This window comes from Columba livia, chromosome 1 (assembly GCF_036013475.1).
Source record: "Columba livia isolate bColLiv1 breed racing homer chromosome 1, bColLiv1.pat.W.v2, whole genome shotgun sequence".
In the NCBI taxonomy this organism is placed as follows: Eukaryota; Metazoa; Chordata; class Aves; order Columbiformes; family Columbidae; genus Columba; species Columba livia.
Window position 1 is genome coordinate 18111847 of NC_088602.1, and position 24510 is coordinate 18136356.

The 24510-nt window shown below is 42.7% G+C and overlaps 1 pseudogene; it reads right to left on the minus strand.

The window, feature by feature from the left end:
- Positions 1-20321: 20321 nt before the first annotated feature.
- Positions 20322-23105, minus strand: LOC102087508 (vitelline membrane outer layer protein 1-like; annotated as a pseudogene).
- Positions 23106-24510: the final 1405 nt, after the last annotated feature.

A 24510-nucleotide genomic window follows, 5' to 3' on the forward strand; every position in this document is an offset into this window, starting at 1 on the left:
CTGTTTAGAATAATAACAAAAACTTGCTGTTTCTCCTGAGAGGCTGAGCATATGCTGGAGGCGGGTTATTTTCATTTTACCCTGAAGCACACCTGGAAAAACTGAAGCACATGAGTCACTAAAGATAATGCAGGAAAATGTTGAAAAGGCAGAAAAAAATCCAATTCTTCTGATCACTCACTCAGCATAGTGCACAGGGGACTTCTTACAGTCTATTGCAGGAAATGGATTGCAATAGTTTAGGGGACTGGGCAAAAACACTAAGGCAGAAAGAGCTTGCAATGGGTGCAGCATGGTTAATAAGGTATCCATACTGGGCATGGGGGAAAGCACATTGTCGTATTTGACTTCAGTGGTTTACTAGCATCAAATCCTCCTGAGGTTCACATAACTACATATATAGTAGCTGGCTTGGTTGATGTGAGGGGAAGCTTCAAGTGCAATTTAATTGTATTCAAACTATTTCTGACCACGTAGTTAATTTCTTAGGTACATGAATATTTCTTTATTATACCTATTACTGTCAGCAAGGTGCCAGTACTCCTACTCCAGCCCAAGGACATAGGTAGAGACCTCTGGCAATGGGTGCAGGAGCCATGGGAACACACAGCTGCCCCCAGGCTCCTATCAACACCACACCGGGGCCAGGTTTGCTTGGAGCAGGTCTGGGGGAGAAGCAGGTACCCCAGGGCTCTGCTGCACCTTCAACCACCCATCCTTGCTCCTGCCTCCCTCCTGGTCCTTGGGCTCCCTCTGCATCCTGGGGACCCAAACACACCTGAACATCAGGCTCACCTGTTTGAGCCCCAGCATCGCCCACGGCCCCAGCAGAGCTCTGTGGATGCTTTGGGGTAGGTAATATTTTCATCAGGAGCAGCAAGGCCTTGTATACTTTGCCTCATGACTCCTCTTGCTAAAAGAATTATTGCTTGCAGGAGGGACAGCATGTCTATGTTGTGATGGTAGTTGTTTCTAAAAAAAAAAACAAACAAACATATTTAGAGTTCGAGTTTGAGGGATTTTAATTTGAACTGTTGGGGGGGAACTGATGAATGATTTGAAGAGTGTGTTGAATAACTACAGCATCAAAACCAGATGTGGTTGACCTATGGCTCTCCCTTAGTTCTGAGAGATCTGCCTGCCCTCAGTTACTCTCAGAAGAGCATCTGGTGGTTCCCCCACGGGCAAACTGTGATGCAAAAGAAAGTCTGAGTTTTTCATTTTTTCATTTCTCAAATCAGACTTTCAGGCCCAGATTCTCAAGGGTACCTAAGAATAACTAACTCCCTTCTGGATCAGTGGGAACAGGGAGTCTATGTTTTTGTGACTTGGCATTTTCTGAGCAGTCTAAGTTCCTGAGCAGTTGTCAATTAAAGTGGCTTATTTGCATGCCCTTTTCCCTGCCTCCTCTTCCCTAAGCATTTCCTAAACTGTATTTCTTCAGCATTTCCTAGAACACAAAGCTTTTGGAAAATACAAAGCTTTTGACAGAACCATTTCACTCTCAGGAGAATGAAACCTGCATCATGGTGCATTTCCAGACAGTCAAGTCTCAGAGTAATTTTTCCTTTTGTACATCTTCAAAAAAGGAGGGATGCTTAGGATGGAATTAGCAATGAAAGGCACCACGTGTACCAAAGCAGTAGAAATCTGATCTCAGAACCATGATTAAATACCACTATTACCGTGTGTCAACAGATTTACAGGAGTTTGTAAATTAAGCTGGTGTAGCTGTAATTACTGGGGAACTGTTCTGTCTTAAAATGTTCTTTCAAATTGATGTGACCCCACTTGGAAATAATATGATTCAACACCAAAATAGAGCATCTTCCAGGGGCTGCTGCACTCAGAGGAGGTTTGGGGTCTTCTTTTTTAAAACCTACCCTCTTCTCAGGTGGCAAGTGTGAGGGTTTAGTGTGGATTTCTGCTGTGTTTCTTACACAATTGCAAGCATCCAAGCAAGACTGCAAGATGCTGTTATGACTCCATTTGTAGGACACTGATGGAGAGAGGGCATTAGCATGTGAAATCGTTCGTTCCCTGTGTAACTGTTGAGCAGGGTGCCTCTTGGCATCCATACTAATAAACCAGTTCTGCATAACGCTGGCATTTTTTTTTCTGAACTTGCAGCTTGGTAACCCAAAATCCTTGACTGATTTTCTTTAAAAAATAAACAGAAAATTTAGCTTTTCTCTAGAGAATGTTAGGCTATTTCAAAATGGTTTGTTCATTATGGCCCTACAAAGTTTGGTATTTATTGGTTTTACTTAAATTATTACATACATCTTATCAGTGGGCAAACTAAGGCAAGCACCAAATGAATTTCTGAATACATGGATTTGTCTTTTCACACAGTTAATTTTAGTCCTTATCTGGATTTGGTATTGCAGGAGAAATGCTGGCATAAAGCTGAAACTAGTTTATTCAGCTAGGGTGCAGATGAATGGATGCTGGGGTGAAGCTGCGAGTGCAAACGTAACATCTCCAATGCTGATAATGCTCCCATGTCCTCCTGTTAAATCCCTGCTGACCTCTCTCACAAGGCACGGGTAAGGCAGAGCCCAGCACAGGGCAGCAGGGTTGGGGACGGCAGGCAAGGGTAGGCACCACTAATGGGGTACAAATATTTGTGGTACACCAGCACCATCTGCATCAGCTGCATGCTAAAATGACATGTTTATATCCCAGATAACAGCTGTTTTATATCTTAACCTGGAATATAGTATGGTGACCTTGTTTCAGCCTAGGTCTGATTAGGCTGCCTTATTTTCTTCATCTCTCACTCAAACCATTTCCTGATATGAGCAGGTATTTGTTGGATGAGTGTCGGTAAAAGGCATATTCAGCATGTGATGGTTGTTTTTACCGGAAAATGGCAGCTCTGACAAGACTTCCTTATGAAAAACTGGACCAGTCTGTCTATTGACACCTCAAGGGGGCTGATTTAACTTAATAACTAGTTTTTGCAACTCCTGTAGGAGTCCAGCTCAGTGCAGCACCAGGCAGGGTGTCTAACCAGCCTTTTTGCTTGTCCCTCTGCTTGGCGCATGTGTCTAAATTGGGGAGTTTCAAAAAACAATCAATGACTTCTGCCAGACAAAGTGAGTTCCTAATCCTTTCGGTCATTGATCCAGAGAGCTTAAACCCCTTAGGGAACAGCAGGTTCCCTCACCTCACTGCAGGTATCACAGCTACTGCCCAGTATTCTTGTGTTCCTCCTCCAGCCTAACAACCTGTGTTTGACCAGACTCTTCCAGAGAAGTGTCCTCCTGTTGCTGAGAGTCCTCAGGAGGTGAAGAGCTGCTCCTTCCCTCACTGCCTGCTCTAATACCTACTCGCACTGAGCTAATTAATATCGGAACCCTGTTTTTCCTTACTCAAAATTTCCATCTTCAGCATCCAGCCACTGGATCTCATTATACCTTCCTCTGACCTGAACTTAATAAACCATTTGCTAACTGATTTTTCTTCCTGTCAAGGTTTTCCAGGTCTCAATCAAATGGTGTTTCAGTTCTATTTTTGGCAGTCTGAATATACCGAAACCTTTAAAGCTCACACATTTCAGCATTTCCTCTAAACATTACATTCTTCTTTGGGGTCTTTTCTGTGTCTTCAGCAGCCTTTCTACAACCTTTATAAAGCCCGTATTAGGATGCAATGTGTGACCCCCCGAAGCACCTCTGGTGACTGAAAGGAAGGCAGGAGACCCTGGGTTAGATGCATATGTCTGCTTCTAGTCACCTGAATCCCTCCTCTGAACCATTCCCAGGTGCTCAGTGTGGTCTCCCAATGCCATAAATACAGAGATAAAATCAGTCTTACTTGTTACCCCTCTACTAAGGCATGTAGAAAATGCATTTTTTCCCAAAGCGTCTCAGAGGGGGCTGACACTGGACCCCTGTGCCACCATAGTCCTTTCTGTTTCATGTTTCACCCAAGGGGCACAGCTCCAACTGCATGTGTTCCTCTTTATTATGACTTTTTATTATGACTCTTCTCGTGACTGTACCTTACTAGCACTGGAGCTTCTTGGTGGGGTAGGGACAACACAACCCAGACTCCTCCACCACTCAGATACTGTGTAAAGGGCATAAGGATAGACAACTAGAAGTAAAAAGCTGTTGTTTATTTTCACTTAATGCAATAAATCTAAGGAAAGTCCAAAAATAAATAGAATCTAAGGGAGAATATTTTCTGAGAAGAGTTACTAGACAATGCTAAGCCTGGCTTTTAGTAGGGACAGAATTTTCCGGTTCTCTAAATATAGACCAGTGAAAGGACTGTGCAGCTACCAGCAACATAAAGATTGTTTGTGACAAATATTCAGGAAAAATTGTTGCAATACTTCCCTATGTGTTGTTTAACTCATGAGCCTGGCAGGATTGCTGCTTGCAGGGGTTATATGCCATGTAAATTGTCAGTATGCTTCATGCTATCAGATAAAACAAGGCAAACCATTTCAAGACAGATCAGGGGTTTTGAAGCATGCTCTGTTTGCACGCTGTGTTTGTACATCCTCTTTCAGGATCACCAGCGGAAAGCACAATAGAGAGGAATCTCGTTCTGGGCTGCAAAGTTAGATACTTGCTTCTTATCCGTTGTCAATTTAAACAGCCACCATTTGTGCATTGGCAAGGCAGCTCATAGGTCACAAATGTGCTCCAGCAACCCAAGTCACTGCTGACAAATGAATCAGTGTGCAGTGAGACAGCTGTTGTCACCACGGATCCAATGCTCCTCTCTTCAAAATGCCAGTGCGTGGGGCAACAACCTGGCAGAGTCAACACATCACACAGACACTCCTGCAGGTTAGGCTCATTTTCAGAAGGCTTCTTCTCCTTCCCAGCAATGCATTTGAATGACCTAGAATGGTTCACAGAGAATAGTAGAAAAGGAGGAAATATCCCAAACTGGATAATTGCAGAAATGACAGCTAGGCAGAGTGGAAGGAGAGGACCGTGGAGCTCGAAGGATCTTTATCTGCATGCCAGCAGTCTCACCAAATCACTGGGATGCATTTTTGCTTTATCTGTTGACAGTAAGTTCTTCAAAACAGGAACTATCTCTGCTTCTATATTATTGCAGGCAATGTGGCACACATCTTATTTGCATTTCTGGACATCAGTAAGTAACAAATAACTAGTAACACTACTTAACTCTTTAGTCCAGTTAATGTGTTAAAGAGTTATTTTTTCAGAGCTGCCGCTCTCGATGGCTCCAATGGTACCCAGCACTGAAAATCTTCACATAAACATTTAAAAATGAAGATGATAACACTGCTGAATGTGTTTATTAAAATCATAAACAAACACAAACACAGTAGTAAGAGAAAACCTGATAATCTATGATGACAGATCTATCATATTATTAAAACTTCCTATTCCCATTGGAAAAAACAAGAGTAAAAGGAGGAAGCCTCTAGAAACTTCTGAACTCAAGTCTTCTGTGAAAGAAAAGTTGGACTCATACCAGTTAGCATGCAACAAGTCTGCACCACATTGCATTTTGAATTGCATTATTTGGTTTCCTAGGCAACTAATCTTGAATTTAGTTGGGATCCTTCCGGAGCAAAATCTACAAAGATGAACTTAGTCATCAAACCACTGCTGAAAGCCTACAAATAACAGGGAATGTAATGCAGTTATTAAGGAGTATAATGTTCCAATTCTTACTCTAAATAAGAAATAAGCTATACTTAACAATTACAAAGCTTCTGGATTACTTGTAAGGTCAAAGGAGAAAACAACTGGTCACTGCAACTGGTCTACTCTCGCTAAAGCAAAGTGATGGTACAGACTGAAATTGTGATACATGTCACCCCATCTGAGCAGTCTCAAGAAAACATGTCCCAATCATGCAACAGGTCAAGAACTTCACTATTTTAACCCCCGTTATCCAACCCAGAATTCACACACACATACCAAGGAGTCTGTGTTTTCCGTGCATATCCATCCACCTTGGTGAGGCAGGAGGAAAAGGATGGTCATGCATGCAGACTGCAGGTTTTTATCTGATCAATATAATCTGTTTATGATAACAGTGCTGAAGATGTCTATTAAAATCATAACCACACAAAAATACAGTAGTAGAAGACATTTTTAAGTGGCATTCAGATTCAGCAAAATCACACATTTCTGTTAGAGGAAGAGAGAGAAAAATGTCTGTCATAGTTGCAAAGACATAGCAAGTGCCACCTGACTCCCAGGTGGCCTATCAAAATCATTTAACAGCTGAGGCGTATGACCAACCTGTCTCACTTGTTCACATTCATTACACCAAAGTATCAGTTTTAAAGGTCAGTTCTGAGGATCTGATGCCACCGATTAAGTAGCTTTGTGCCAGTCATGCTGGTGGGTGAGAAAGAAAGGGAGAGGGAGTGAAGAGCAAACATAATCAGGTCTGGCCAATAATACGAAGTTTGGCCATTGCAATTGTCCAGGCAATAGGCATTTTTGACCACCAGTACCCAAAGTCTGAAAACTGCTATCAAGGAATTTAAGTTAATTAGTGACACTAACCCTCTGCCAAGACAGAATCCCTTCCCTGTCCACCCCATGCCAGCATGGATGCAGGAATTGTCTTCTGGCAAAAACAACCCTTAGGTGTTGTCTTCCAAGACTGTGACAGACAGAAGCGCTACAACCTGACACAAGTGTGTGCCTGGAGCACCCACACACTTCCTCCACCACATTTCTGTTGGTGAATGTCACCAAGGGTCTGAGTCAAAGTCACTAACCCCTGACCATATAGTAAGTCAAAGCAGAAACTGATGTACTCCAAGGTCCGTGCTGATGTATTTGGTATTATGCCATCTTGCAACCCGTGTCAGCTTTCCAACATATTTCTTTATGCAAAATTCCCATTGACAGCTGGACAAAGAACAAAAAGTGTCTTCTTCCTTTCCTTTTTGCTAAACAGAGTCAAGTTAAACTTTTTAAAAACAAGTCATTAATTAATTGAGATGAAACACTGGAGAAAATGCAACCACAAAAATCTCTATAGCAAGAAAAAAGGAGTGTTTGCTATATCTAATATAGCTGCAGGTCAGATATCAACACTGCAATCACTCTCATTCTTGACATAATTAATATTAATATATTACCTGCCTCCAATTATCCTTGAAGGAATAACCATGAAAGGAAAAGAGGCAAACGAAAACAAACACATTCAAGCATCTGACCTGCAATATAAAATTATTTTGGATTGAAATAAAATGCAGTTGCAAAATAATCATTAAAATTGCCTCAGTCTCACTAGCAGGACAAATGAGTGCACAAGGGTGAAATACTCATAGAAAAACACTGTCCCATAATATGTGTGATGACTCAACCTACACTGCACAATTGCAGCTTCACACTTATTGAGATCATGTTCAGAGTAGTTAATTTATGTGATTATTCAAAATGTCATGGACAATCAGAAATCCTGACATTAGATCAGAATTTGACATATATCTCACCCAGAGAAAGAAAGTGGTGTTTTGGCATGGACACTGAGCTGGCACATATATAACAAAGCTACTGCTTTGTGCTAGAATTGAGCAGCACTTGGAAGCTCCCAGGAAGCCAGAACACTATGGGACAAGTATCCACATAGGGTTTCATTCTGCTCGGCTGTATGTACACACTTGAAAGCCAGGTAACTAAAAGTCTCCATCTGTAGACACAGAAGACAATGTCTAAAGTGGTGGAACCAAACCATCATATGGAGACAATGGTGTCTCCATGAAGGAGAGAGAAATATAGACACCTGCCTCTGATTAGGCACCTAACTCGTATGTGGCTCTGGTGAGGTGAAATGAATCCTGCAGCTCTCTAGCTGAGATTGATTCCTCTTTAACCCAAGTAGCTGCTGATGTGCTAAAATACTCCAGCAGTCAGTATTACTGTTGCAGGCTGGAAAGCCAAACATTTGCCCAGCTTTGGAATTGGGCTGAGGGGAAGTATGTCTGAGGCAGCCAGAGCTTCTGAAGTGGTTTGTCATTTCTGTTGAGCTTCCTGCTCCTGGTAGCATTGGACTTACTAACTCGAAGCTTACCAGCTACATCTCTGTGAGCTGCAGGTATCTCAAAGGCACCATTATGTAGGTTCCCACTGTGAGATACCATCCTGACCTCAAATAGCCCAGAATAAATACAAGAAAAATATGAACAGGTGATAGGGGAAGTGAGGTAATTTGTTTAATGATATCCAACAAATCAATGGAAGAAATTATGACACAAAATCTGAATCCTCCTGCAAGCAAAACAGGAGTGAACAGGCAATTATAGTTTAATCTCACTGATTACCTATGGTTCTTCCCAAGGAGAGCCTGATTTCTTTTTACGTCAGTATTTATAACATGCAGTCTGTATTATAATTGTCCTCTGAGGGACTAAACTTCATGACATGAATAAAGAGCAGTAATACAATGACGTAATTTAATTTTAGAGTATAATTCATAGAGAAACATGGCAAGTGTCCTATTTCCATTAGCCCTGGAAGCTGTGTCCTTGACTTCAACACTGGCAATGATGCTGCAGGAGCAGTAGCAAACTGGTGGCGATACAGAGAGCCAGGGTCTCTGCTGTACCTGCGCCAGCCTGGCGAAGCCACACTGCCTGCCAGCATCCCCTCTGAACGCAGGGAAAGGCAGGCCACTTCCAGGGATTCTGATGGCTTTGTGAGATGTCAGATGAAGAGTATGCCTCAGAGACACAGCCTTATGAACCTTTTTCCCAGTTTCTGCTGAACAGCATTAAATAAAAAGAACCATTCTCATACAGGATATATACCCAAATTAAACAAAGAACAGGGAACTACTCAGCAGAAAAAAAGTGCTTCTGTATCATCACTCTAAGGCCTTCCCCCTCCTGGGATGTGAGAAAAAGGAAAAAGCATCATAAAACATCATGAGCAGCAGTTAAATTCTTACTGAAGACCAGGAGCATGCAGAACAAGATGCAAATGCCACTGACTCTTTCCCACATTTCCTAGGAGGAGACACCTCCTAGGAAAAAATCTATTGAGCAGGGTAAGTTGCAAGTCAGATCTCCTCCTTCAGTGGTTCGAAACAGGCAGAGCTGGATGACACTTTATCTCACCTGGAGGTGAGGCACAGTCACCTGCTCTCCCTGTCAGAGGACTTCAGGGACCTTCAAGATCTGGTGAGGAGTGCTGGTCAGGACCTTCAGGTGTGAAAAGAGTGGAGTAACAAGGGAAATCCTTGATCCACCTTAGAAAGGAAGATCACTGTTGCTACTATTGAGATCAAAACAGCATCACTTCTCGTGATGCTTTCCAGCTTTCTTAAGATGCCTGGACACTGGGGCATACATAATATATGGAGTACTTCCAGAGCACTGAGGATGTATACTTTCCGTCTTTGTAGGAATGACAACCACAAAGTCCAATCTCTGCTTATATTAAAGGACAAAGGCAAATATTCAAGTCCAGCACCTTGGGAAAGAGATGTTCAGAGCTATATACTAGCAGTCCAAATGACTATTTACCATGTTTTTGTGGCTTGAAGTGAACATTGCTTTTATGACCAACTTTTGATTTGGCATCAAGTGCCTCTGCTGATTGCCTGTGAGCCAAGGGCTGGCTTTGGGTTAGAGCTTTGAAGATACTTTAAAGCTTTAATACTTTCTCTGGATATCTATTAACCAGACTCCTTGAGCTCTTTCTATCAATTACTGTGAGGGAATCAAGTGCTGTGTCAAACTCAGCAGAGCTTTCCTACAGCATTTTTCTCCTGTAAACCCTGAGAATCACCTACAGGCAATCTACAAAAGCAGCACTGCTTCATGCATTCCCAGTCCTTTCAAGCACTTGCAGAAGAATCATTTACCTATCACTGGAGTTTCAGATGTGCCACCCATGTGCTCACTCACTCTGTACCTTCTTTACTCTACCCCTGAGAGCCCTGAGCTGTCAAGAAAATTGCCAACACAAGCAACAGCTCAGCCACCACGTGGAGTGTGAGGGCTGCAAGATGCACACATAACTCACTCAGGTACTGCAAAGGCAAAAAGCTCCAAGCTTTCTGCGTGCTCTTGCAAGTTTTAAGAAATAAGGCTGAAGGAAAAAGTATTTTATGCATTTCAGGGTAAAGCTACCTACTATTCTTAGCCCCTTCACTTCCCAGTAAAACTGTGACAGGGAGTTAATCACTGCTGACCCTGGCTGAGTCAGGGGAGAGGAGTGAACTGGGAACACAGCAGATTTTACCATTGATAGCAGGCTGATCTGGGAAGAGTTGTACATGCTTGTGCTGCTTCTAAAGCTCTGCGCCCTGTGTTATCCTAAAAAAAATGCTGTGCACAAAGTTAACATGTAGTCTTAGGTGAATAAATAGAGATAAAAACATGGATTTCTCCACCTCTCTTTGGGCTTTGGTCACCATCCCCTGGCATCCCAGTGTAAAGCTCTGTGTACTAGGTTAGCAAGCCTCCTGGCACAGTTTTTGTCCCACTTGCTCATATGGATCTTTTCTTTCCCTCTGCTGTCCTCATTCCTCAAAGGAAGTTATCAGAGATTAAGCTCTGTTTTAGACACTGGCTGCACAAACGGTACTTGACTCACGGAATGAGACCACTTTGACCTGAGCATCTCCCATCCACCAGCAGGATTGAGGGAACACCTCCTGTGCCCACATGGCCTTGGCCCTTGCCACCAAGGCCCAGTAGCCACTCTTGATGTCTTCCCAGAAGAATGACTAGTGTCCATGTGGACGAGCAAGCATGGAGTAGTAGTCTGAGGGCTGGATAAGCCTTGTCAGCCTATTTAGTACACCTCATATCACAGCCTTGGTCAAGCAGCAAACCTCCTGAGACAGCTAGCCTGGCAGGCCAAGGGCGCCTGTGTTACCCACAGGAGGGAGTCTCCCACCACTGTCACCCACAGCTTCAGAGTATGGATCAGGCTCAACCAGCTCAGGCACCTCCCCCAACACAACCTTCTAGTGTCTCCTGTTGAGACCCTGCACCTTTGCAGGTGGTGAAGGAACCTTCCTCCTGTTGCAATGCCTTACAAGCATCCAGTCATACCCACCGTGGGAGCCCCTGTCCTCCATGTGCTTGGGGATTATGCTTTGCCATCCCTCCTTCCATGCAACGCAAGGCTGGGGTCTTGCCTCAAAGGACAGTTTCCTGTTCAACCCCTTGATCCTGTGTAGTGGGCTCAGCTCTTCCAACAGCCTCTTCATCTGGCAGCTCAGCAGCTTGTCTGGAACATGACCCCAGTAGAGGTGTGTAGAACGTCCCTGTGGAGATCCCAACCAGCTCCTGGGGCACTCTGGCTTTGCCAGAGCAAACCAGGACCAGCTGCCAGCCTGCCTGGGACTTTCTAACATTAAGGTAACTATAATTAAAATTTATTATTAATAAATAAATAAATAAATAAAAAGTTAACTCATACTTGGAGGTAAGCACAGAGAAATGAAACAACAGCTTACCTCACAGCTGCTTCTCCATCTGGTTTAGCTTCAAGACAGCATCTGTGTCCCCTCTCAAGCCCAGCTGGCTCCACTGATGATTTCTGGAGCAATTCAAATCTGCAGCTCTCTCCTCCTGATGAGTCAGGTGTCACACCCTGGTTAAAGAAGGGCAGCTCTAACAAGCACTGCTCACTCCTTCTCTCCCTGTGCCAGGAGCATGTAAAGGGATGGCCTTTCTCCCTGCTGTTCTGCTCTGCCCCAAGGGAAGTGTGTGGTACCACCAGTGAACTAGGAAGCAAAGGGTCCCCAGGGTGGCCTCAGCCCAGCCAGGAAAGCGGTGAGTTCATTGATGAGGACGTGATGAGAACTGACGACTGCATTGTGCTCCCACACAAAGAGGAGCTGTGTCCAGAGTCTGGGAGATTCGTGTCCAGCTCTGATACCCACCTGGCTCCTCGCTGTGGACTAGACCATCTGTTTTGCAGCAAGGACAGTATGTACAGTGGGCACTTGGTGTCTGGACGACCCCAACCAAGCCATCAGTTCCCATCAACACCTGTTGGTCATCTATAAACAGCAGCCCTGAACCAGCTCCTGGGGAGATTTCTGTCTTTCAGACTGGAACGTATCACCTAACACCAAGCTGGAAGAGCTGGATTTCCCCCCTTTAGACAGAGAAAGAACAGGGTTTAGTTATTACTAAATCTCAGATACTGTTCCTGTAACAAGGACATTGCCACTCATGAGCACATGGACTATACATTGCAGGTGTCCATATTCACTCAGGTGTATCCCACCTGAAGACACTGCAGTTCAGATGTCTGTCATTCATAATAAATAATCTTAACAAGAAAATTTATCCTCATTCTAATAAAGCACCTGCTCATGTTTAGTTTTAAGTGTTGAAAGTGACAGGACTATTCATGCACATACATTAAGCTTATGTTTTGTTACTTAACTGAACAGCAGCAGCATTGTATAATTAAAACTTCAGAAAAAAGGAACTTTATACAATGCTAATTAGATGAATCATAATAGTTTTGTCTGGATTGTGTATAGTTTCAGCTCACTCTGCTCACATTATTGAATAGAGCAAAACAGTAGGCTTGACAAGATAACAGATCCTTGATAAGCTATCCTCATCTCAGCCTGATCTCTATGTTTTCTAAGAACTGCTGGGCTGGCTGGCTGCCCTCTTCATCATTCCAGCACAAAACGCTTATTTCCAGGCTCAACTTTTATGAGCCAGTACATTCAGATTGTGAAAATATTCTCAATTCAAAGGATCCACAGCCTCCCTTTGCTAGCGTCACTACTGGCTCTGAATGTGGCCACAAGCCTGTCTGTGCCAAAGAAACCCTTGACAGACACCATCATCAGGTAACTCTTCAGTATACTGGAGATGACTGGAAGAGGTCATTATACCTGGGAGTTTGGGAGAATTGTAGCTCACTTCACCAAAGAAAGAATCTTCAGTATCTAGCAGACTGTTAGAGCTGGCAGAAGGTACCTCAATATTGACAGAATTTCCCTCCCTGACAGGAATATCTGAATGTATCTCCTACGAGAAACAGAATCCCATTGAGTATGAATGGACTTAGTGCAAAACCATCTCACTTCTGTTTCCTTTAATCACCTCTCACGGGACTTCTTCCACCAGGAGCCTCCCATGAACCTCTGAAAGGGTGAGTGAAGGGACGATGCAGTCTCCAGTGAGCACATTCCCTGGTCTGAGGGCACAAATGCAGAGACATGACATTCCCAGAGATCCTTCTGGTGCCACATGGACCCACAGACCACCACGTGAGTCAGCATCAGTGCAACACCTTGACCACTGCCAGGAGCTGGGAGGCAGATCAGGGGTCTCACTGCGTAGCCTGATCTGTTTTCTAAAATCCATTATTCTTATACACTGTACCTAGAATTTTTTTAAGTATTTTATGCTGTGGACTTTCCCTATTTTTAACTCAGGTTTTACCCATAGGATGGGATTTGTCTGAACCAGGAAAGTACCACAGACAGCATCAAGCTCAACATTTCTTGGCCATATGTGTTTGCAGACCACCTGTGAAAACTGTTGGGTATGAACTCTGCATTTGAAGCCTTCAAGCTACAGATTATTTACTGAATTTGCAGGGACTCTAAAAAAAAAAAAAATGAAGAAGTATAAGGAGAGCAGAAAAGCTTCATGACAAATGGCTCAGGATCTCAAAGTTTAGTCAAAACACCTTGATAAATCAGCTTAAAAACTCAGAAATTCTTATTAATGCATCCAGCAACAGTAATGTAGCAAATCTTAACCTAAACACCAATTAAAATTCTGTTTAGATAAGGTCACTAGACTTTTTCTGCTCTAATGGTGAGAAAAAAAGGTTGTAAAATGTTTCCAGTTACCCATCCAGAACCAGTCTTCTGTGCATTATATTAGCATGCCAGAAAAAATTACATAGAAACTTACTTTAATTTTGCCATGATATAAAGCAGGAGAAACAAGAACTAACTGGTGAGGTAAAGAGGCAGGCAACAGTTTATAAAAGCCCTCTTCCAACACTGTGGTATAACAGAGATTAAAAATGAGCTATGGGAGCACAAATATAACAAAGATCTTGAATAATTTTTGTTTTCTTTCTTTTGGCTATTCAGCTGGCATGAAACAAGCACACCTCAGCACTGAAGGAACAAAACATGCAGACCACAAACAGTCCAAAAAATGTTTTCTATTATCCAAGACTATAACACTAATAAAAAAAGGAGAGAAAAAAATACAACTGGGAAAACTCTCACAAGGAGGAGCTAACAGTCTGAGCCCAGTGATCAAGCTTATTGCCTGCCTCTCTTTTAGCCGAAAACATTAAAATGTCCACAAACTACTGAAGAATTAGTACAGATCAGCTCCATCTCTGTTACGGAATGGTGTCTAGAAATATCTTCACCCCTGACCTAGAAAAGCAAACCGGGTCCTAAAACACTAAAAGAAGTGGGGTGAAATTACACAACTGGACACTGTAGACTGATTGTCAGGGAAGATGTTTCTGTGTGGCAAATCTCTGCTATGTGGTGGGAGGCCCAACAATTAAGGGGGACACTTAAAACTCCACATGAAGACCACTAGAAAATGCCCAACTGGAAACAATATAGACCTGGGAAAGAGATCATTAGCATAATAATGTCTTCTGTTCTTATGGGTTTTGCACTCACCAACATGCCTTGGGAAGACAAATGAGTGAGTTCTTTCCCATTTATAGCTTACACAGTTCCATAAGTTTTCATTACAGGTTTATAAAACTGAGCTTGCAGGCAAATGGGAATCCAGAAAATGTCTGAATGTTGCAAGGCAATTCTGCAATGTGGGATTTAAACTTACTTTGTCCCACGTGAGGAACTTGATTGGGTGACATCTGTGGTATTCTTTTTGTCAGCATAAAAAAGTGATTTGACTATTCACTGCACATTTTCCAGGCCTATGAAAGCCTTTGGGATTATGCTGGAGGAAAGATTTAGTTATGTTTCTATGGAAACCATAACTCTTATATAAAAGCCTGTTTAACAAGCAGGAGTGTGACACTGTATCTCATTCTAGGTGAGCCACCTTGGAGATAACTCATTCATAAACTTCCCACTGGGTTTTAAAGTCTTGGAGAACACCTGTGGATTTCTTACACCTCTAATAGGAGAGAGACTCAGCAGGTACTGCTGGATAACTACTTAGCACTGTGGCATAGGTGTTATAATCTCACATGAAAGTTGCAGTCATTTGGCTAGACTTGAAAGGAAATATTTAATCAGGTAGATCATACAGTAAAGATTTCCTAAGTTCATGTCTTTCTCACTTATGCCCTATTTTATACATGTGTCACTTCACTGACCCCAGTGTGACCCAGAGGAGAAACACAGTTATGTTTTTTCGTAAAACACCGAAGTGTTCCCAGCTGTTTGTTTGCAAACACCTAGAAATAGAAGTGGTATTTTCTTCACTTAGTTACTACTTTTCTTGAAATGAAGTCTCCTTTGAAATTAAGAAGAGCTTTGGTCTCTTAGCGCTGCTCATCCCAGTAAACACATGGAGTTGCTGTTGCAGTGAAGCACCAACTCCATAGCTGGCAAGAGTCAAAAATTATTTTTGTCTTTTGTCCTCAGAAAAGATGTTCAAATCAATTTCTAGAATATATTTCATGTTTTCCTATTGACAGCACTCACAGGCATATTGTGAGTGCTATAGCAATAAACTAGAAATAATAGAGTTGGTCTTGTTTGATAATCACAATATTGGCAAAAGCTGAGACGGAAAGTAGCTTTCTAAACTACTTCTGGTTATCTCACCATAAAAAGTTCACTGTCATGAAAAAGAAAGCTGGAGCAAGGATTGAAAGGCATTCTGGACACAACATCAGATTGGGGGATTAATTTTTTAATCTAATCTTACTACTTGAAAAAGTACAATGGGCTAAAATATTTTTTGATTGCATGGAGAGACATTGTCCTTTAAGGTATGAGCAGTTCTTTCTGGATTTTAATGAAGCCAGTTATGTATATTTTTGTCAGCTCACTTCCAAGTCATTCACAAAACAGCAGCAGAATGCTCCCCCTGAGAAAGACATCAGCAGAAGCACTAAGGGCACATCTCAGACCTGTTCAGGGCCTGATCCTGAAAAGACTCATGCAGTAACCTAACTTCTCATACTATCACATACCCTCTGAAAATGTACTTTTCCACAGACTGAGTTCATAAGCTCATGCAAGTGTTCTTGCAACACCTTCACTTGCTTCTCTGCTACACAGCCACCGAAGAAGCCATTGATGGACATTGTGATTGTTTATGTTCATTAAGAAATGCAATGAACTACTACTATTCCATCACTGCCATTGAACTGATTTCGTGGGATCAAAAAGAAACAGCTTTAACCATCTGCTGGAAAGGCCCAGTTGTTAGTGCAGCCAAATGTCTGAACAGCTGAACTGTTGCAGAAGCCATCAAACCTTAGCAAGCTCTGCAGGGTCGGTCTGTGCTGTAAAATTCTACGAGGTGCTTGAGGTCTACCAAGTTTTGCTCTGGTAGGATACGGAAAGCACAGGAAATGTACCAAAAGCCGAAGTGTCTAACAAAGGTTCCACATTATCTGCTCAAGAGAAATACGCTTTCTATACATCTGGTGTTTCCACCTTGCTCTTAACTGTGTTTCTGAACTGCCAGACAGCTCATTCATTATCCCAAATTTTCACTGAGCCAGGGAGGTACCTCCACCCCCTCTTCCTGCCATGACAACAGTTTCTAACATCATTTGCTAGAGCCTGGACTGCCTCAGGTAGGCTCCATTTCTGCAGAGCTGGAAACAAAGCAGGCAGGTACAATGCATGCAACAATTTCTGAGACGAAAAGTTAGGATTTGAGCATGCTACCATGGATCTGCAGTCCTGTGGGACAGAGGCATACTCACAGGAGAGGATGGAAGCCAGAATTCAATCCTTCATGAATCACCTCTCCAAACGCCCTACCATTTTTCTCTTCAGGATCCATGGGTTGATATTCTCTGCTGCTCACATTCTGTAGCAACATTTCCAAATAATCATACTCTGAAAATTCTAAACCAGATGTTTCCTGTTTTTTCCTCACTGGCAATCATGCTATTTAATTAGTGTTGGCTTTAAGTGCTAGCAAAGGTAACTACGACAGATTGAGCATGAGCTGCATGGTGCACATCTCCATCGTGTATAGCATTAACAATCGTATGTAATTAAAGCATCTTCAGCTGTTTTCTCTGTGCCTCACAAAACCTACTAACTTAAGCTTTGGAAGACTTGTGATAGAGGGAATATTTATTTTCCTCATGCAGAAGGAACAGTGCAGCCATAAAGGCTAAAATTTCTAAGGCAAACTTTCCAGAAGCAGTCTCAAAGCTTGCTTCACTCAAGCACCATAAACGTTTAGTTTTTTCTGGACCTAATTTAGTCTTATTCAACAGAACTGGCTTTTAAAAATCGCTTCTGGATAGTTCCAGACCTGCTGCTTCTGCTGACCTCCCTGGGAGCTATGACACAAGCATGTGGATGGATGGAGGACTCCTCTTCACCTTCCCCAGGCCTACTCATATTCCAGCCCCAAAATTGCCACATTATCAGTTGACAAAGGGTTACACCTTGTTTTGTGCTTGATCTTGCCACTGATCCCATTGTTATCACACAGGAACTGGCTGGCAGTTCTTTGGCAACGTGTTCCTGACTCCTGGATGTGCCAAGGACACATAGTGGCTTTTTGAAGCCATGCAGCTGTAGCTACTCAGAGTTTCCAGATACACATAGTTTCAGCCACATCCATTCCAGTACGCTTTGGTGATGCTTTTATACCTTTATTTCAGTTGAAAGAGTTAGTGATTCCTCCACTCTGAGTGCACTACATGGCTGAGACCTGCTCATCTCAAGCTTCTAACTTGCAGCCCCGCTCCATCTTTTCTGTATATGACCCATGCTATGCAAGTGGACCATCAGAGGAAGCCTGATTGAAAGTATTCCATCAGTGTTCAGATGACAAAAACATCCTATTATGTTTTGAAGTTGCTGATAATTACATGAGAAAGTACATGAAGAGGCGGAATTCTGTTTTCTAAACATTTCTTGGAACAGCTTTTGCTTGGAGTGTCTGTTCACACAGACATGAATCTACATTACACCAGGCATAATCGGGGAGCATAAAAGGTCAGTTTTGCTGGTGATGTGAATAATTCTTCCCCCAGTGCAACTTCAAAATTTAACTGAATCATCCACTTGCCAAGAAGAAGCAGATGTTCAGAGTCTTCCAGCTTGACCTACCCTCCAGAGAAGAGATGTGCGGTATGAAGTTCAAGTCTTTCAACTATCTACATATACACAAACATACACACGGAAAAGAGGCACCACTTCCTGAATAAATCACTCAAAATACTTTTATTCCTTCTTTTAGGTACTCTAGCTCAGGGTTGATGGCAATTCCAATAATTAACTCTCTTAGAAACCCTCTCTATCTGCAGAACAGAGAAGCTACCAAACCTTTTTCCCTGCACATAACTGGGTGCACACGCAACTTAGATTCACACAGTGTATCTTTCCAAGACACACAATTTCCATGCCAAGAAAAAAAATACACACTTGAAATGTCATGTTGCTGCATTTGCTGGTGACACTAATCGTATATCACTATAATATAAATACTTGATAATTTTTATTTGTCCAATTTTCTCTGGTAGAAGGTGACCAGTAGTTGGCCCTATAAGACTTCTGTGAAGTGTGTGGAGCTGCCTCTACATGAGCAAAGGGATTGCCCAAACTTTGAAATAGGATGCGGATAATGTCACTATGATTCCTGTTCACTTTCATCAGATGAAACCTGCTTTGTTTAGATCAGTGCAGCTACTTGAATTTTTGTGTCCTCAAATGTTACCTCACTAATTATACTGGATGGTCGATTCACAAGCTGAAATGATCCCTATCTCATAAGAAAATGGAAGTCAACCAACTAGATGAAAATTAAGATAAATCCATGTGTGGGGTTTGAAAACACAGACCTTTTGGAAGGTAAGTTTCTACATGGTCACTGTAAACCGCAGCTAACTGTGATAGCATCAGAATTTAGTTTCAGTTTTAGTTTAGTTTAGTTCAGTTTGTTAGAAAAAGGTTCTGACTTTGTCAGGGTTTTTTTTGCTACTGAGTACTAGAGTTCAGGGAGTTGAATGTTTACACAGAGCTGAATATATGACAAATAAGGATTTTTTCAGAAACTACCAAAGCGAGATGGAAGTTACAAAATGCTGCCTTGAAGCTAATAATCCCTTGTATTTCAAGTGCTGACTGGGCTGGTTTTGCAAAATAAGCATTTATTTAAAAAAAAAAAAAAAAAAACAACAAACAACACACAGTTGCATGCTTAAAATGTCTGCATTCAAGAGTAGGACAGAAAGCACTTAAAAAAACACCTAAAAACAACCAAATTATTAAAAAATCAGACTTAAAAGGTTGAGAAACAAATCAGGTCCTGAACCATGTGAATTTGCAGCAGAAGGTCTGGTTGGAAAGCTTCATATTATTTTTTTTTAATAAAACCGTTCAAATCCAGAAAACTTTCTAAGATTCCTTCTTGCACCACTGAAGCTTCAGTAAGTGCTTCACTTGAAGTAACTTTGAATGATGTCCTTGGAGATGCACCAGTTCACTCCAGCTGCTCCTCAGGAAGCAGCAGATGGGAAGCAATACCTTGTACAGTATAGACAGAGCAAGGAAAATGTTGTATTCTCTGCCTGGCAGCAGTAGATGCAATCAGTCCTGAGGTCAGTATGGCTGGCTTCTCCACTCGTCACCCCACACGACCTGGAAAATCCCTGCATTGTCAAAAATGAGGACATGGATTGACATAAGCATCATGAGAAATTCCTGTGTTCTCCAAAGGTTTGAACTGAAGAACATTACCAAACACCAAATATTCGATGTTTGCTCTTGGCTTTGTCAATAAAATTCATACTCTTCACTTCCCTGACTCAGAGAAACTTTTTATTGCAGCAAGCGTTAGATACTGAGTACTGCCAACAAAGACAGTACAAAGAGTTAGAGAGACAAGTGATCTATTCAAAAGCAAAGTCCTGATCTTTATATCAAAATGTTTTTACCAAAGTACATATCATGTTTGTTCTGTTCTTTTGCCTGCTGTGTTCCATTCCTCTTTAAAGAAAATACAGTTATTATTCAAGTATCTTTTGAGGTAAGTGACAGGAAGAAAATTTCACATGGATGAAGAGCCAAAGTGGTGATGGCTGCTGTGTATGTGCTGAGCAGAGGATGTGAACTGGCAAAGGGAACCTCCATCCATCAGCTCTCTGCTGCTCCACGTGGTTGTCGTCCTGGACATGACACTCCCACAGCCCAACCAGTCACCTAGAGAATGACAACACCATGCCCCTACCTTGTTTCAAGTACACAAAGATGCATAATGCATTGCTTTAAGGGAACAGCAACAGCTACACTTTCTAAAAGGTGCTCAGAGAGGTAATAACTCTTCTTGAATTCTTGCCAGAGAGACGCAGTGGCTCAGACATTAGGGCACAATAATGATATCCAGGCAAGATTTTCTTCCCAAATCTAGAGTATATTCTTTACATCTAGCACATCAGGACAAGGTAATAACTTCAAGCTTATCCAAAAATTGGGGCATCAAAAATGGATGAGTGACATAGAGCTTATTTTTAGTTTGGATTCTTCCCATACTGTTTAGATCATGAAGCCCAGAAAAAAACAAGTCTCATGAAAATGAGTTTTCCATTAATAGCTGGGTGAGCACTACAAAGCAGCAATGAGGGAGGTTTGGGAAGCTACAGCCCACCCAGGTGACACCAACGTCACACTTAGATGAATGCTCAGTGTAAGCACACTTTCTAACCATGTTTCCCAAAGCAGGAGCTCAGGTATGAGCCAACAGATTGCTTGCAAAAAATGCAGAAGCCTTGAGGCAAATAAAGTTAAGAGTGGGCAATGATACCAAACCTTTGATGCTTCTCATGAGCCCATCCAAATTTCTTTTTCACCCCAATTAGCTCTCATTGATCATTTTCTCTTTGATCAGAAACCTCAAGCAGACTCAAACTAATAGTCTGTCTTCCCTGTCTGTCATGTCAATAGGTCAAATATTATTTCAAATGATGGAAAAATGGGCAAAGCAAACCTGAAAGTTAATCACCAGTCAGAGAAAAAAAAAAAAAAAAAAAAAAAAAAGCTGAGAAATCTGTCCCTTATCTCTGAGCAGCTGTCAGAGATTGGGCATTTTCACAGCTCTATACCAGCAGTTATGTGATGTGAAGATTCTTATGAAGACAATGCACTTCAGTAACTATGAGAAGCTATGTTAAAGTAGTGGTAACTGTAAAAGGCTTCATCATCTAAGGCACTGGCCCATACAGAAAGATGCAAGCAGTCAAAACATCACAGGCATGCCCCAGTGTAAAACTAGAGCAAATCTTTACTGATGTTTCATTTGCTGTGGGATATGGGATGTGTAGGCTCCATTAAGATGGAGCAAATCCTCATTTACAGCAGAAGAACTGCACATTGTTGAGTGCTGTATCATTCTGAAGCCCCCGTGGGGGCTCTACCTTTGTCTGAAGACCACATATGTTGCAGCTTTTGCTCCACAGGCCAAATCTACCCCATGACAGTCCATCACCTACTAGCACAGTTTCATCTGATCATCTGAACTGGATGTTGTTGGCTGCTGTGTCATCACCTACTCCTTGGGATTTCTCTGTTCTCAGTGAAAAAGAGATCAAATAGCCTCCAGGACAAACTTGGAATCCCACCCGACAAAAAGCAGACAGAGGAATGTCTGGGCTCTGCAAACTGGGGAGAAGTGCTCCTTCTCTTTGTTATGCTGCCCTGAAGCTTAACACTTCCTTGCTCACAGCACTGACCAGCACAACATCCTGCTGCGCTCTGGGGCTCCTTACTTTCTCCTTTTTTTTTTGCCTTCCTGTACTTCAGGTGTTCACAATGCTCTTCAGAAATCTCAAGAGCAAACAGAAGATGGTAATGTGAAGTAACCATGCTTAACTACCCTAAAAATGAACAAAAACCTCAACCTCCTGTTTTAATTTACTTTACTACAGCACTATGCAGACAAAGCAAGTCAGAGAAGAGACCCCTGCAAATGGTGACGCCTATGGATATTTTGTGAGCTTGTGCATGACAAACAGGGGAGAAAGCACAGTGTTACTTACTTCCCAACTGAGGACTCGATGATGGAGTCATCTTGACAGCACAGGCGTATGCCGTTCAGAGCTGTGTTGTCTCTTCCAAACTGGGAGGGCTCCACCTGCAGTAGCAGTCACACGGGGACAGAGGTAAAGGCAAGGGGGAAAAGACCCAGGGTAAGTCCTTTAGGTGCTGGTCATAAACAATCCCAGCTCTTTCCTGTAATGAGAAAGAGAAAACGTCTTGGGAAGCACATAGGAAAATATGTCTGTCACTGGGAAACTGCACCACACCTACACAACCCTTAACGTCTTCTTCTTCGTGTTTTCTATTTCTGACCCAACATGTAAGGCAGAGACTCTGAGTCCCAGGAGAGAGACTGGAGGAGGCTGCCTCGCTCCCTGACTCCAGCAGCAGATTTCAGCTCTGAGGTGGCTTCTCCCAGCAACATCAGTCACATGCAGATAATGCATCTGCCAGCACAACTCCATCCAGATTGAGAGCAAAACAATTCTGGCAGTAGCTCTACTTTTGCTTTATCTAACAGGAGACCTCTTGTCCTAAAGTAACAAAAATAAAAAACATATTTTTGTGTACTGGTGGCAACATTTTCTAGGCTAAATTTTCCAGAAGACTCATAGTTTTATGTTCAGAGTATCACACAAAGGAAGTGCAAAGACCCTGCAGAAAATCCTTTGATTCTGGAGAAGACCCTCCTGGGAGGTGGAGAGCTACTGACTAGGATGCACAGACAGGAGATGGTGGGAAATAGGGAGAATTTTACCTTCAGTGAAAATCCATTGGCAGCAGCAAAATTCCTGAATCTCCCACTTGCCCTAGTGGCCTCCATTGGGCACAATGAGGACAGAGGTATATTCATGCGCCCCTGTGCACAAGGTGCAGAGTGAGAGGAGCAGGATGAGGGTAGCTGGCATGAGGAGCTTCATGTCTTGCACTCTGCACCTGCTGAAGGAGAACCAGTACATGGACGGGGGCATTTATACCCTGCCCAGGCAGCTTGCCTTTCCCCATCAATCTGCTGACAAACAGCACAGGAACAATAGTTTCCACCCAGGCAGTGATGCAGCACTTGCTGACCTGCTTGCAGTGCCCATGAGAAGCTCCCCAGGGAGTTCAACAGCCAACGTGCAGCAGATGCTGTGGCTACAGGTGTATCCACCATCACCGAAGGGCTATAGAAAGACCTATGTGCTCCTTGCTGTGTTCATGGCAGAGGCTTAATACCGGTTCTGCTTCTGGTTATGCAGATGCTTGGCCATGGGGTTGTTTGCCTTTTGAGAGAAACTGTCATAACCATTTTAGTTATTGCTGGATGTCTGGCAAGAGAGGTCAAACTATACAAAGAAACACAAGGAACCTCGTCTAGAACAAAGTATAAGTAAACTCAAGTCTTGTGTCTCCCAACACCCTCCGTTGAACAGGATTCCTGGTAAGCTTGACAAGTGTGCAGGTTATTTATTGTTTCAATGTCTTTTTTTTCACTTTTTTATCTTAATAAAAAACATTTTACTTTGCTTTGCAACAAGCTTAACTGAAGTCAGACATGCCAGGATGCCCACAGTGATTCTCAGGGATGACTAAGATAAATGCCATTAGGAGGGAGGTGAAAGGCAGGTTTTCCAGAAAGGTGATACTGACCTTGAGAACACGGTCTTTCAGGATGCCACGATGCAGGGAGAGGTAACTTTGAAATCCTGGGGCTGACACACAGATAACCGATGCTCCCTATGGCCATTAGCCATGCTTGCAGGGTCTGGCAGAAGCTGTTTCTCTGTTCAGATGCAAAGAGGAGAAGGCATTTTAGGAAAGTAACTTGAGCCTTGGGATTTTATAGCAAGATGGAGTGCCAAACATTGAACTATCAGGAGACAAAGATTTTTCCTCTTCTAGGTTTCTCTTCCAATTTCTGCTCTGCTCCCTCTGTTGCTGTCCCATTAAGAGGTGACATTGCCTTTTTCACTCTTGGCTCTACTCCCACTTGCCAGTGCTCTGTACAGGTGGCAATACCTGTAAATGGAGGTGACGGGAAGCTGCATCATCTTTCAGTGTAAGGCACCAAAACAGCACAGCACATGATGGAAGCACAGCCTGTTTTCCTTTTTAAACCAGGACTTTAATCTTACATCTGCAAGGGGGTGTTGAGCCCAGAGGAAATGTGCTTTCCCCCACAAGGACCATGCAATCACAGCTGGAGAGCCAGGTGTGTTTGCTCAAGGAGGGTCAAACTGTGACAGCCAGGGATACCCAGACCTGCCCTCGGCTGCATATCAATGGAAAAGAGTAGAAGGAGTCAGAAGGAAATGTCGGAAACCTGGTGTTCAGAACTCAAAAGAAGCAGGGTCCCCACACTCATTTCTCATTCATTGGCCC